Source organism: Lycium barbarum, chromosome 3, assembly GCF_019175385.1.
Source record: "Lycium barbarum isolate Lr01 chromosome 3, ASM1917538v2, whole genome shotgun sequence".
Taxonomy (NCBI): Eukaryota; Viridiplantae; Streptophyta; class Magnoliopsida; order Solanales; family Solanaceae; genus Lycium; species Lycium barbarum.
The window spans coordinates 52,903,427-52,916,675 of record NC_083339.1 but is presented as its reverse complement, the minus strand read 5'-3'; the positions used below and the strand labels follow the sequence as shown (position 1 = coordinate 52,916,675).

General features: G+C 37.5%; 1 long non-coding RNA gene across 1 annotated transcript; it reads right to left on the bottom strand.

Annotated features, from left to right (window-relative positions):
• Positions 1–2,572: 2,572 nt before the first annotated feature.
• LOC132633877 (uncharacterized) lies at positions 2,573–8,187 on the bottom strand. Its single transcript, XR_009579901.1, has 3 exons — positions 7,510–8,187; positions 3,563–3,672; positions 2,573–3,272 (listed from the first exon to the last, which is right to left on the bottom strand). It is a non-coding gene; the product is annotated as an uncharacterized LOC132633877 (long non-coding RNA).
• Between the last annotated feature and the right edge of the window lie 5,062 nt (positions 8,188–13,249).

Sequence of the window (13,249 nt, the reverse complement as noted above, 5' to 3'; positions counted from 1 at the left end):
TTTATAAATGTGGCCAGCTTCACACCCATAAACAGGACTCTACTGGACACGACTTTGCATAAAACCCCTAGGACAACCTGCTCTGATACCACTTTGTCACATCCTAGTCTTACTAGGGTGTGATGGGCACCCGACCCCATACTCGGAGCCGAGCGAACCCGCTGACTCTTATTACACACATAGTCTCTTTGAACTCTTAAATCAAAAAAATGAAATACATAGTAAAGCTTTCAGAAATACTTTTTTTCGTTGTTCTCAAATCGAACAAAATCGGTAATTATATGTAATTTATAGCATAACACAGAATGACACATCGGCTGATGGAGCCGCTTACAAGACTGACATCCCATACCCACGATTATGTCTGCAAAGTATTTAACATCAATCAGAAATCATAACGTATAAACTCTGACTCGGCAACACTCCAGGAGAAAATGGAGCTTGCCAACTCCGCTGGAACATCTTCCATAATGGATTCCACTAATCTGGGTGTACCTGCGCGGCATGAAACACATCCCCCGAAGAAAAGGGGGTCAGTACGGAATATGTACTGAGTATGTAAGGCATGGAATATAGAAAACAGAACCATAATCGGAACAACGGTACAAAGAGTAAGTACATTAACCAGAATACCAAGGTGCTTATTTTCCGAACGCAAATCTTGCATACCGATGTCATATGTCAGAAGAAGTACAAAAAATGGGTAAATCATCCAGAGTACCAAAATACTTACTTTCCAAACACAGATCATGCGTGCCAACATCATATGCCATCATATACATATACATATATAACAGATCCCGACCCTCTAGTGAGGGACGCGGTGGATGGAGTCATCATGTATGCTGACATCATATATCATATACACATATAACAGATCCCGGCCCTCTAGTGAGGGACGCGATGAATGGAGTCATCATATATGCCGACATCATATATCATATATGAATATAACAGATCCCGGCCCTATAGGGAGAGACGCGGTGAATAAGATCATCATATGCCATCCTGGCCGCCAGCCCCATATCATCATATCATCATATACAGACATACATATAACAGAGCCCGGCTCTCCAATGAGGGACGTGGTGAACAATGCAAAGAAGGCGCACGATAACAGAACCTGGCTCGGGGCGCAGTGAAGGACATACTGAGGCTTGCACGAACAGAATAGTGCGAAACCATATGCACATAAATCAAGATTCGATAAACAAGTATACTTAACGACACCTGAAGGCTCAGAAACAAGTTTCGGGTCAATCCGATTTAGTATAAGAAAGTTATGAGCGTTTGAAGTACAGATCCTTCTACGAACGTTTCAGAAGCCATTTTTGGAAAATCAAAGCATCAATCATATCAAGTACCTTTCGGATTTCGTTACGGATCAATACAAATAGAGTTTTTGGAACCATATGTACGTATCAAAATATATCAAAGACTCAATGGAATAATCGAACGTGCTAGCATTTGCAAATCAAAACTTTAGTCATATCAATTATCTTTCGAATGCCATTCGGAAACATATCAAATAGATCATCGGACATCATAGATACGCATCAAAATCATATGAAATAGCTTATGGAAATCAAGAATGTTAGCCATCCTAGTGGCTCTAAGAATAGGAGTGTCTTTGAAATCATACGTATACATCATCTGCTCGTTTCATAAGGATCGTGCCAAAAGAAAGAAAGGATAAGCCTTACATACCTGCTCCACGTCCTATTAGCTACTCTTATTTGTCCAAGCTCGCTATCTACATTCAAGAAGATTTACACAATTATTAAACTCATCATCACACACACTTGTCTTAGTCTTTCAAATAAATCCACTTATGATTTGCCAAAATTTCGGCAGCATTTCCCCTGTAAATACACCATCCCCGAGAATCTAACTCGGCCAATTTATCAACAACAACACATTCTTTCCTTCCAAATTCATGAACCATAATGATAGTCTATGCATTAACAACTTCGTTTCAAACCATCAAACCTTCATTTTCATCATGGAATCCACAACTACAACAATCAAATACTAAATAAAAATTAGTTCATCATTCCTACACAACATAACATATACACGGCCAACACTCCAACACACCAAATTCATGATTTTCATTCATTTATACACACTACAACATGTACAAATCACCCATAACACATGTAAAAGAAGATTGAACACATACCTTTCTCCACTTATCTCTTCATTCAGCTAGGGGTATATATTGCACAAATGAATGATCTGATTGCTCCAACCACTCCTCCATGTTGTTAGGGACGTTCAACTTGGTTGAAATACTAGAAGAAAATAAATTTTCTTGATCAATTTTCCATGGCTCAATTTTGGAAGCCATGGCCGAATGGCTTCTATCTCTTTTTTTTTTCTTCTACAAGCTTCTTAATTCAAAGATGAATATGTCTTGCTTGACCACTTTTGTGTATATATATAATTAGGCCCTTCAAGTAAAAATATGGACACATGGCCATGGGTGGGACCCATATACCACACGGCCATGGTGGTTCATTCTTGAACCTTCTTGAATTTTTTTCTTGTGAAATGTCCTTCTTGCCCCTAGCCTTCCTTAATATTACCACAAACCACTTGTGAATTTCCCTTTTTACCCTTAGCCTTCCTCAACATTTCCATACTAATAAACAACTTATACATTAAAATAATTTTGGAAAATAGTCTTGCCCTTATCTTCTCGCAATTATCTTGAATTATCCGAACGTACAAAATACGGGCTATAACAGGAAGCCAACCTAATGTCTTCATTAAGTCATAGATCATACTAATGCGACTCGGGAAAAGGGTCAACAAGGTTAAATGGGTCAAAAAACTATAACGACCAAACGGGTCGTTACACTTATATTCATACCTGAAACTCACTGACCAACATGGTGGCCCCTATATGATTTTTAATTGAACTATACACTTCTGCAATAGCAACATAACAAACGCTGCGCCAAGAACTTCAACCAGTGTATACATATATGTGCAGAAGATAATGGTGCAAGTCGGCTAGGCCGCTACATATACTGTATGATAAAAATAAGAGCTGACAAGACTACATAACCTCCAACCTACATACAACTATCTTTAGACCTCTATAGAACATAAACTGTAGAGGGGACAGGGCAAGGCCTCGTCATACTCATATGTACGAATCAAAATGGCATACCAAAAGAAACTGTAGCTCCGAACCAAGTGGAGCGCACTGACTGCAGCTGAGTTAATATCCCACTACGCTAGGCTGCTGGCCTGACTGATTGAACCTGCGGGCATAAACGCAGCGTCCATAACAAAAAGACGTTAGTAGGAGCAATGTACTGAGTATGTAAGGCATGAATAACAACATAATATAGATATAAAGGTAACATGGAATAACAGAGGTAATCTGTCATCTGAGAATGTACAATATGTAATGCATGAATCTAAAAAAAATCATATGTAAGTACGCGCGCGCACACACACATATATATATATATATATATATATATATTTATATTGTTGGTGTCGCGGAACGTGCAACCTGATCCATAAATGTTAGTGTTGTGGAACGTACAGTCCGATCTATCTATGTTAGTGCCGAGGAGTGTATGACCCGATCCATAAATATAGTGCTGCGGAACGTGCAACCCGATCCATATATATTAGCGCCGAGGAACGTACGGCCTGATCCATAAATATAATATGTTAGTGTCGAGGAGCGTACGACCCGATTTATAAATATCATAAGTTAGCGTCGAGGAACGTACGTCTCGATCCATAAATATATTATGTTACATATACATAATGTAAATAGCATGCATGAGAGCCCAAATAAAAGTTATAAATACATCGGAGTGACATAAGGTCGGTAACCTCCCATTTTTATTACAAAATTATCATCATGCATATATCTCACCTTGAAAGAACAAAATCATAAGATGAGATCAACATCAAAAACTATAATCAATAATCTGGAAACTAGCTCAGTAATCTCATAATGACATTAAAACCATAACTTCGTAATATCAAGAAATGGGATCATTGTAATCATCATCATGGTCATTATAGAAAACATTCGTCTTTAGCATCATAAGAATTTTGAGAATCATGAACTGCTAGCATTTTCAGGAAATAAGGTTATTATGGAAGTTGTGTATGCGTTCATAGGAAAAGAATCATGCCTTTAGAAAGATAGGGAATAGCCTTAACATACCTACGCTTATTTCTGGACTTTCCAACTTACTTCCTATCTTGCAATTTACTTAAAATCATTCGTAGTCTCGTAATCTACATATAAAAAAAAATCACACTATTGTTAGGCTCATCCTCATACGCTCGTCTTAAGCCTTCAATTTAAATCCATTTGGAATTTGCCAAAATTCAAGCAGCATATCCCCTATTTATATGCTTAGCCCGAAATCATAATATCAATAATCAACAACGACAACAATACCAACATCATCAACACCATTATCCATGCCAATATATTCCCTAAAACATCCCACATGATGTTTTCCAAATTTCTTAACTAGCCAACTTGTAATACCACTATTTAATAACTTTATATCCGCAAATAAACCGAAATTAATATTAATAAGGAGAGATTCATACCTTATTCTCACTAGATCTGCAAGATCATTAATATTTTCTTTGAATCCAATCTAAAATCCCCCGCAAAACGATACTATAATCAATATTGCACGTTACCTGAGCCTCGATTTAATACTCTGCCACTTTAAACCACTCGCAAACCCTCAACTTTATGCTATACACTCACCCCTATATGTTTGCTGAGCTTTGGGAAATATTTTGGGTGAAAATGAGGGGGGTTTTCCCCTTATATAGGGTGTTTAAGTCGGTTTCCACCGACTTAAAATTTACCCTTCGCGTTCGCGGCCCTTTGGTCGCGTTCGCGAAGGGTTAATTTCTGCTCTGGCGGCCTAACTTGTAAATTCCATAACTCTCTACTCCGATATCCTATCAATGAGCAGTTTGTTGCGTTGGAAACTAGACTTCATAAACTTCAATTTAGGCTTTTGCCTTTCTCGAAAACTCCTCATATACTAAAAGATATGCTTTGTCCAAGTTGGACAAAAATTTCCCCTTATAGTTTCTCCAAAGTCCAACAACTTAATTTCCTTGATTCACTTTTCCTCCAATCCTTCCGTAGCTTATTATATGAACTTAAACCCTCATAACCGTAAGATAAGCGCATATAATCTCGTACATCCTTGAAGGTAACTCAAATGTCCATACTTGAAACAACCAACACCTAACAAATCACAACATTCAAAACTACAGGGTGTAACACTTTTAATTCTGGGTTTTCAGCCCAATAGTTTAAAAATAGTCCATTTTCACACTTGTGCATTCTAAAAATTTGATATTTATTTGTCCATTTTTTTGTCACAAAATAGTCTAAATTTTGTCCACTAAATCCCAAAATTGTTCTTTGGTCCAACTTAAAAGTGATTCATTTTGTTACCTCACTTATAAACGGGCTTATGGCCCAAATAATTTTAGATTAGTCCGTTTTCATTTTTCAGTTTTGCTAAAGCATGAAGCCCAAAATCAGTCCTTTTTCAGCTCAAAAACCCATTTGAAAACTTGTCCATGTGAACCATTTCCATATCAATTCGTCACTCAAACCATTTTAATAAAAATCTCAAGTTAATCTTATTTCAAGAAATAATTAGTGAAAGTTGAGATTGACTTACAATCATTGTTTTGAGGAAATGTTTAATTACTACCCGGATTCACTATGTTCTATTACATTCGGGTTCCAATATTTACAACTGTTTTTTACATATACAACTTATATACAATGACATACAAACACACACACATATACACACATATATACATATACACACACACACGCGCGCGCGCGCGCGTCTGTGTATATATGTATATATATGTGTATGTGTGTGCGCGCGCGCGTGTGTGTGTGTGTATGTATATATGTGTGTATATATGTGTATATATATATATATATATATATATATATATATATATATATATATATATGTATATAGAAGAAGAGTTAGGCTAGTGGGCCTACCTAAGCCCACAGTTGCCTATTTTACCCATAGGTGGGCCTTCGACATATTTGCTTCCCTTACTCAGATTCAGACTCGATCAAGAAAAGGGTTGGGCCTAAAGCCCAACAAGTTTTATGCAATAGAAGCCGGCCCAAATGGACGTGTCCCATGCGAAGAAAGAGGGGAAAAAGAATATGCAAGTTAGAAAGCATCTAAGCTTGCTTACTCAATTATTAAGTACTTAAACAAATAAACATTTGAATTAAACATATATACATCAGGTGTATACAGAGCATATATGCACTCTAACAGATTTAAGCAAAAACCTACATGACATTCAAAGGCCCAAAGAAATAGACATGTATGAACTCATGTAGTAAGCAGGTTCCAGTAGCCCATTAACAAAGCCCAAATAGACTAAGCATACAAGGAAGTTTTACTCAAAGTTTTAATGTTAAATTGCCCAGAAAGGGGTCTTATAAGATGCAGGCGCATGATACACCAAAACATACATGATCCCATATTTTCAAACTAAAACAAAAGACTCATGACCCCTTTCTAAAATTGGTTTAAGTTTTAAAAGACCATCTCAAAAATTGTAAACATCTTGACATATTATTGACCCTTTTAGTGTTTAGGGAAAGGAAGATAGACCAACAGAGACAAGAAAAACCAGCCCAACATGTTAGACCTCTTTCAATAAAACATCTGAACCCAAAGGGGGTTAGCTATTCTCTATGAAAATCTTAATCTAACATTCCCAGTTCGACTATGTTTTTAAAAATGATTTCTTGGTTATAGATCTAAACCATATCATCCTAATGATAAAATCCTCTATTTCATTTTATTAAGTAAGCCGACACATGAATCAAGACTACAAGAGTTCAGTCTGGAAACTGTGTACACCTAAACCATATTAGTCAACCTAAGCAGTCCACTTTTAAACTAGATGGACACTTAACCATTTCATATTAACAACTTAAACTCTATAAACTATAAATCCAACCTATATGATTTACAACTAAAAAGTTTTGAGCTAGAGCAAAACTAATCAGCAGCCCCACAACATTATTCAGACCAGACGTGGTCCATAATAGTATTAAACCAAGGCTGAACTATATTAACCTAAGCATAACGGACCAAACCAAATTCAGACTAACCCATATGAAAAACAATAACAACTAGTATAAACTAAACCAAGCAACAAACAGATGAACATATATCAAACTAGATTTCACAATAAAGCTAAAGTAGATTAAAACTAGTCTAAACACTAATAAGAACACTAGCATAAATTAACTAAGCACTAAACAAATAAACTGCATAATAAACCTAAGCTAAACTAAGCAGATATGAAAACTAAGAGCACAAACATAAGCTAACTAACACTAACTAACACTAAAGTACATAGCTTAAGCACATAAATCATACGAAAACGAAAAACTAAAATTAAAAAAAAAAAGCGACGATGAAGAATTACCTTCTATTAACGCAGCCTAGTCGAGAATGGATTTGGAGACACTTCTTGCTCCTTAACCGCTACCTTAGCCACACACAACCAAAAAAAAAACTCTAAAACTTTGAATAATCCAAAAAAATTAGGTTTCAAGCAAATTGCTATAACCATAGGTATTTTTGAATTTTTGTGAATATGTGATTATATTCGGTCCCTGTGTCTATGAATTGTGGGTTCTTTATATAGAACCCCAATTTGGAATCCAAACCTAGTTTAGCCGATGTGGGACTTTCCACAATTTTGTGGAATGGTGCCCTTCCATCAACAATCCAAGGTCAGGATTCAAACAAACAAACAATAAAGGGTCATATTTGATGGAAAATTGATCAATCCATTCGGTTCCTCATGAACCAATGGGAGACGAGTATTCAAATTCGCATACAACAGAAGCAATTAAGGTTTCTTAGACCTATTAACCGTTAATTCATCTAAAAGGCAAATAAAATACAAGTTACACGTTGTTTGGGGTGGCGTTTGGTGAAAAAGGGCGGAAGAATTTAATGCTTTTCTCCATTAGGCCATGCCAGACCTAGAGAAAACATGGTGCGCTTGTGACATTGCCAAAAATGGCGCTGATGACGAGAGGAGAGAGAAGGACGGCCTGTGGAAGCTAGGGTTTCTCTCCTCTTTTGAGAGGAACCCTTTAAGTGTTCATTGGGTGCAAATGAAAAGAGAAAGAGCGGGGGGGGGGGGGGGGGGGGCTTACCTCTTTAGTGACGAAGTAGGCCGGGTATGGTATTTAATGGACTGGGCCTGCCTGATTTTAAAGAAAGGGGTGGGTGATATACACACACACACACGCTCTTTTTATATACATGATATACATGTGTATATATATATAGGAAATGCTTAATAAATGGCCATCATTAATGGAAGCTAACTAATTTAAACTCCTTAATTATGACTTAAACACAATTACCAATAATCATGAAATTTGTTATTTCCAATTATGGCCACAATTATTCACATAGTAAGCAATTTATGAATATAACCACAATTAAGTGCTCAATTAATTATGATTAAATCTAAAAATTTCACAAATGCAAATTGATTATGCAGAATTGAGATTTGAGAAGTAAAATGACTAACTGATTTAATTAATCAGATTTCTTGAATGAAATGGAGTAAATACCTATTAATTAATCTTTCAATAATTTTATCAATTAATTAAACAATGGTTTTAAATTATCCTCTTGATTAAACTTGCAAATACTTCATAAAAAAAACAAATTATTTTCTAAATGATTTGTAATATATTTTTTAGGTGATTTTGCCAAATAACATGGCAAATTACCATCGAACAATATTACAAAATCATTTTGGCTTATAAAAATGCATATTTCACTCCGTTTGATATATCCAAGGACTCTGGGAAATTAAAATAAATTATGGGAGGTCAAAAATTAGGTGTCAACACTACCTAGCTGTACTCCATTGTGAGTGCAGAGTTCGTCACAGGATCCACATTAGCACCTCATGGGTAATTCCCGAGGCCTCTTATTGAGTTTCCAGGGTGAGCCATGTTCCAGATCCGTAGCCCGAAAAACTCTTCTCTTATGATATCTGTCTTTGTGTTTTGAGATAGTATTTCAGACACTTGCGTATTTTATCATTTCAGACTTGTGTATTTGTCACGACCTATTTTTCCTAAGCCGTGCAGGCACTTACCTTCCCACCTCGGGTAAGCGAACCCTCAACCCCACAATGAATAAATACGTAAATAATGAAATTAAGAAACGGAATAGAATAAATATGTAAGTCTCATGATATATATATATATATATATATAGTAACACCCCCAGGGTGTAGTCAGAATAATACAAGAGCAATCTAAAAGGGAAATAATACAAGTCTGGAACAATAATACATAAGTGTCTATGTCTCTGAATAGGACAAGACTTAATGATAGAAGAGTATTTAAGGTAGCGAATGGTCATCCTCACCTTGGAAACTCGGAGATAATGCTGAAGCGACTATCAACCACGCGTCACGGAAGTGGATCCGACGTGATACTCTGCATTCATAAAAGAATGTAGCAAATGCAGGTTAGTACAAATCAAGAGTACTGGTAGGCATCATCGGCCGACTAAGCATAGCTAACACAACCCAGATAATAAAGTAGAAGAGCAGATAAACCAACAAGTATGAGTCACAAGTAATCGAATTCAAGTACCTGTTATGGCCTATGTAAAGCATCTAATCCCAAATGTGTCAAGTCTGAATATATAAAGTCCGAATCCAACATTAGAAGTACAACACCAAAACATCTCAAAATCAAGCCATAATGCAATGCAATGCAATAATGTATGAAAGCAATGCAATGCCATGAAAATGTTATGTACCCATGTACTCCAGACAAAAATATCAACATCTCGATAGCACAACCTAGTGTGACTCGCGAAGTCTAATTGCCACCCGTCCCAGATCTTTGCCCAACAGACAGACGGGACCCCAGATCTTTACCCAAGGAGTGGTTCTCACCGGAACAACTCTGGGGGACCCGCAGAGTTCATGCACTATCAACAATTTTGGAACTAATAACGGATATCGGCCATGCATTCAACGATTCTGGAACTAACATCGGATATCGGCTTGGATTTTAAGTAAGAGGAAGTGTGGAAGCTTGGATTTTAAGCAATTGAAGGTGTTCAAGGAGGTGATAGAAACATTGGATATTGAATCGAGGAAGAAGAAATTGCGAAATTGGAGCAATTAAGAGTAGAAATTCCTCCAAGAAAAATTTGGTAAGATTGTTGTATTTTATGGTGTAATTATATTAATGGTGTTGTAATGGAAGGATTAAAATTGGATTGGACGAAATTGGAATTAAGGAAGTGCATGAAATTGATATTATAGGAAATTGTGGGTTGAAATGGATTTAGAGAAGTTGTTGGGTTGTTAGAATTGTTATGGGCTGAAATGTGAGAATTTATTATATATATCTCTGTTGTTGGTATTTCTGTGTTAACAGGAGAATAATTGGAAAATCGGGTTAGGCGAATATATAGGGGAAATGCTGCCCGATTTTCGTTAAGTCCTTAATAATGAAAAACCCTTAACGAGAGAGTATAAGTTAAAGAATAAGTTCTATAAGCGATGGGCTATGGGTTTACGAACTAGAAAGTATAGTTACTGACGATGATGTTACTTTTATATTAAATAGGCTAAAAGAGCGACGAGACGAACGGGTTACGAATAGCCGCTAACAGGTATGTAAAGTTGTCCCTTCTTTCTTTTGGCATGTCTTAGATTCAAGTGATGAATGATATGAACTTTGGGGTAATCCTATTCATAAGTCTTGAGTGTGATTCATGATTCTTATTCACTTCTTGATGTTAGAACTCTTAAGTGATTGAGCTCCCCTTTTTAGTTTCCTATACGATGGATAACAGTCGATATATCTAAGCTCCTATTCTGTTCCGAAGGGAACACCCATAAGGTGCCAGTTGAGTTGTGTATATGGTTTTACTAATGATTTTGAGGAAATTAGTTTTATACTAAAGGAAACATAAAGTTTGATTTTCAAAACCACTCCGAAGGGGGTGCGAGGTTTTACTATTTTATTTCATTTACGATTTATGTTTACATTCCATAGCAGCATCTCTTTGTATGAGTATTTGTGGATTAAGTTGTGTTGACATGGTTGCGATATTAAGCCGGAAGCAGCTGCCCGAAGGGGCCATCATTATTAAGTCGGAAGCGGCTGCCCGAAGGAGCCATCATTTTTAAGCCGAAAGCGGCTGCCCGAAGGGGCCATCATTATTAAGCCGGAAGCGGCTGCCCGAAGGGGCCATCATTATTAAGCCGGAAGCGGCTGCCCGAAGGGGCCATCATTATTATGCCGGAAGCGGCCGTCCGAAGGGACTATTGTGTTATTATGCCGGAAGCGGATACGGGTAGGATATTCTATATTTATATTGTGTGTGCATAATTTGTGTAAGGGACCATATGACATGGTTTAAAATGTTGTTCCAGGTTACTCCCGGGTTGCTCTCTAAACTTGCTTACTGTTACACTTTTCCTTGTTCTATGATTCAGTACTACTTTATATACTCAGTACATATTCCGTACTGACCCCCTTTCTTCGGGGGGGCTGCGTTTCATGCCCGCAGGTACAGATAGTCGGTTTGGTGACCCTGCAGCATAGGACTTCTACTCAGCTGTTTTGGAGAGCTCCGTTGTTCCGGAGTCTAGACTTTTGGTACAGATCTTATGATGTATATGTATATGTTTATCCAAAGGTACGGAGAGGACCTGTCCCGTCATATTTCGCCATTCGTACTCTTAGAGGTCTGTAGACATATGCGTGGGTTGTGTATGAGTTCTGTTCAGCTGTGTCTATACGATGTGTTATGGTATGATGTTCGTCTATAGTGGCAGCCTTGTCGGCTTGCATATGATATTGATATGTGATGGCGGCCTTGTCGGCTTGCGTATTATTTCATGATATGATTAGTTGTGACTCCTCAGGAGACAGTTGATTTGGAAATATATATATATATATTTGACGATGTTACGAACTTTGGAGTTCCTTTATAAGCTTCCGTATTGTCGTAGTTCAGTTTGATTATTTTTAACAGGTTCATGTACGGGTGTCCAGGTCGGGGACTAGTCACGACTTACGGGGTTGGGTCGTGACAACTATAGTGGGCAGCTTATACCCCGGACGCGGGAGGCCTTAACGCTGGTTAATTATTATCACACAGTACCTATATGGGCGGGCAGCTTATGCTTATACACTTATACATTTATGCATATATGATATGGTGATGGATATGAAGTAAGTCAGCATGTGCTATTTCTTTTATAAGTGACAGTCATATACAGTTGCTTCCTTATTGATGCTTTCGTTATCTTATTGACATATCATTATTGTTTATGCCTCTCATACTCAGTACAATGTTCGTACTGACGTCCGTTTTCTTTGGACGTTGTGTTCATGCCCACAGGTAGACAGGGAGGTGATCCTGATCCAGACTCGTAGGAGCTAGCGGCTGATTTGAGAGCACTCCATTGTTCGGAGGTGCTTATAATTATTCTTTTGTGTACATGTATATTTTGGGCATGACGGGGTCTTGTCCCGTCCTTATGTCTAGCAATCCAGTAGAGGCTCGTAGATACGCAGTGTGGGTTATATGGTCTCACGAGATTACTACTGAATATATGTATATATGTCTATCATATCATTTTGATAGCCGAGAGGCTTATGTATATAAACGTATTTATGTCCTCAAATGAAAAATAAATTTTCTTATGATTGAGTATGAATTTGGTAAAATAATGTTTAATAAGTATGATGAGTAGCAGAATGAGTGGTGCTCGGTGGTTAGCCCCGGGTACCCGTCACGGCCCCTAATCGGGTCGTGACAAAAGTGGTATCAGAGCAGTTCAGTCCTAGGAAGTGTCTACGAGCCGTGTCTAGTAGAGTCTTGTTTATGGTGTGTTGCGCGCCACATCAATAAACAGCAAGCTACAGGGCATTAAGGAAAAATGACCATCTTTCATCGTAAGAAATCATGTGATAGAGCTGTGTTATAAGATTTTCCCCGCTTAATAGTGTGTTATGATTTCAGAATGCCGCCAAAGGGAAAGGCTAAAGCCGCCCAGAAGGGCAAGACTATGACAAAAATGCGGGTGGAAAGAGAGCCGCTAATGAATGTAGATGAGGGTGAATCACATAATGAGGCTCCGTCTAATGCGTCTT